Below are 3400 nucleotides of genomic sequence, written 5' to 3'. Positions count from 1 at the left end.
TCCTCCGGGTGCTCCGGTTTCCTCCCACAGTCCAAAGATGTGCGGGTTAGGTGGATTGGCCATGCTAAATTGCCCGTAGTGTAAGGTTAATGGGGGGATTGTTTGGTTACGGGTATCCGGGTGACGTGGGTTTAAAGGAGGGTGATCATTGTTCGGCACAACATCGAGGGCCGAAGGGCCTGTTCTGTGCTGTACTGTTCTATGTTCTAAGAAGGAGGAATTGTAGGTAATTAGTATTCGTTAAAAAAAGTACCAGAGTCATCTTCCAAAATTTTGTAGATTCTGGAACAGTCTCGGCAGAAGTGATGGTGACAAACATAACTCTGCTGTTTATAAACATGAGGGAGGAAGCGATAATTACAGAACACTTAGCCTCACACCAATATGAGAGAAAATGCGAGAGTCTGTTATAAAAGACACTTGGAAAATATCAAATGCAATTAGACAAAGTCAACATGGATTTGTGAAAGGGAAATCAGGTTTGACGAACATGCTGGAGATATTTGAGATTAGGATACAAAATTAAAGCACATGGGATTGGGGGTTGCTGAGTGGGAAAGATGGCCAACACTGTACCATAAGGCATGATGGGAAAATAGGACAATTGCTAATATTGGACTGTAAAGCATGGTGGTAAATCTGTCAGGGACCAGTTTAGCTCAATTGGCTGGACAGCTGGTTCGTGATAAAGAGCGAGGCCAGCAGCACGGGTTCAATTCCTGCACTGGCTGAGATTATTCATGAAAGCCCCACCTTCTCAAACATGTCCCTCGCCTGAGGTGTGGTGACCCTCACGTTAAATCACCACCAGTCAGCTCTCCCCTTCAAAGAGGAAAGCAGTTTCTGGTCATCTGGATTTGGCGATATTGCCTTACTTGTGTCTTGTCTGTGTGAGAAAACTGCATTTCTCTGCAAAATGGATTTTCTGCACACAGACAGAAAGGAGACTTGTAGCTGGACATCACACTGTGAAACAATGCCTTTGTTATCGAACCCCGAGATAAAATTATCTCAAGCAGAAGCTGGAAGGATTGCTGAATTGAACCTGTATAAATATGGTAGCACAGGGCAGCACGATGGCGCAGAGGGTTAGCCCTACTGCTTCATGGCGCGAAGGTCCCAGGTTCGATCCCGGCTCTGGATCACTGTCCGTGTGGAGTTTGCACATTCTCCTCATGTTTGCGTGGGTTTCGCACCCACAACCCAAAGATGTGCAGGCCAGGTGGATTGGCCACGCTAAATTGACCCTTAATTGGAAAAAAATAATTCGGTGCTCTAAATTTATTTTTAAAAACTAAAAAAATAAATACAGTAGCACTGAGATTTCACCAACGATAATCTAGGATCAACAGTTATGCGTTCAGACCTGAAATTCAAGGCCCACCAGCAAGCACCCTCAGAGTGACCCTGGTCAAGTTCACTCTAATCATCAGATAATTTATCTTGATTCAAGCCATGCAGCTTGAAAGTTACGCAACTGTTTAAATAAAACCATAGCTAAAGTCTTAGAGAAATAATAAAAACTGTATTTAAAGGTAAATCTACCTGGCTGTGAGTATTCAATACATTTTGCATTAGTAAGTTGCGGTCAGCAGAGGCAGAACATATTGGCATCCCATCTAACTTTAGAAGTGATTGGTGATCGGTTCTGAGTCAAACATCTCAACCTCCCAAACTGAGCCTGAATTAAGAGGGCAGTAGTCCCACGTGATGACCAGGATAAAGTGGGTGAAGAGTGAATAAGACAATTAGTAGAGCATGTTTGAACCACAGATGTTGCAGATAAAATTGCTAGAGTTAAAAGATTAAAGTGACCAACTGTAGATGTAAGCTCCAGTAATCAGCCTTGAGGGGTGAGGAGAGACCGGACAGGAAGTTAGCGACAGGAGTATGTGGAAAGGAGTTTAAAAGGATTAAAGAGAAACATCCTCTTCATGTCTGCCAGAACTTGGTCAATTACTGAGTTCTGGGGATGGTTTAGCACAGTGGGCTAAACAGCTGGCTTGTAATGCAGAGTAAAGATCAGCAGCGCAGGTTCAGTTCCCGTACCGGCCTTCTCGAACAGGCTCTGGAATGTGGCAACTAGGGGCTTTACACAGTAACTTCATTGAAGCCTACTTGTGACAATAAGCGATTATTATTATTATTATTATTGAGAAATGGCTGAATCTGGGCCAGAATGGGAAAAGGCACACAAGGAGTACCTGAACCATAAATGGCCCAAATGGACAGATAGTTTTGGGAACAAATTAACAGTTCTGCGATCAGAGACAGTGGGAAGCAGCCCACTCAGAGTCAAGAAACCGCGCATTGAAATATGAAACACTTTATACTTAGTTGCATGGGAGATTTAAATGATAAATAAATGGAGATAGAAAATTTGAGGCATGATAAATGCATGGAGATTGAGAATTTAAAGCTAGAGTTAGTGCAAGCTGCAAAATCAAAATGACTCACAGAGGTGCAGAAAAATCAAATGGATTCTGATTCCAAATGGAAACTGAGAAAGCTTAATCTGAGCCAATTCCAAACGGAAACTGAGAAAGCTTTTCTGGAAAAGGAATGAGCTGTTAGTGAACAAAGCTCAGCTCAGAAAGAAATTAAAAGGTTTAATAGGAGATGTGGTAATTTACAAGTAACCGTAAAATTGTTGCATAAAACAATTAAAACATTTTGACATCAAACCACTACCCGCAGTTGTCAGCATGAGACAGACAAGTTGAAGTCATAACTCCAGATCTGGAAGGATCCAATGAGCATCTTTGGAGTTCTAGGATCAAAGCATTCAGCAAAAGGTGAGGAAGATGCAAGTGTACTGGATGAACCATCTCAGAAATTTGGTGATCGGGAAGAAGCCGAGAGGCCTGAGCCTCCTCCGTCTGAACATCGTAGCCCTATTGCTCCGCAACCAATTCCCATGAACCCCATCATAACAACACAGATCAGAGGCATGGAGTATAGCACACCATATACAGTACTCAGCAGAAACAGCAAAAACGATTCCGGTATGGGTTCTTTAATAACATCCATCAACAGGGGTTTCTTCACCGTAGATGAGGAGCAGAAACACTTGTTGATGTGTTTAGGTTCAGCTTTTTGCTCAGCCTTATCAGGTGTATCCAGGAAGGCTTCTTGATGCAATAGGTCGATAGTCCAGCTAGGGAAGGGACAGTACTGGATCTGGTATTGGGGAATGAACCTGGACAAGTGGTTGAGGTTTCAGTAGGGGAACATTTTGGGAGTAGTGACCACAATTCCGTATGTTTTTGGGTACTTTTGGATAGGGATGAGGGTAACCCTCGGGTTAAGGTGCTAAACTGGGGAAAGGCAAATTACAATAACATCAGACAGGAATTGAACCCTGTTGGAGGGTAAATCAACATCGGACATGTGGGAGTCT

This window comes from Scyliorhinus canicula, chromosome 17, assembly GCF_902713615.1.
Source record: "Scyliorhinus canicula chromosome 17, sScyCan1.1, whole genome shotgun sequence".
Lineage (NCBI taxonomy): Eukaryota > Metazoa > Chordata > Chondrichthyes > Carcharhiniformes > Scyliorhinidae > Scyliorhinus > Scyliorhinus canicula.
Note: the sequence above shows the minus strand (reverse complement) of the source record.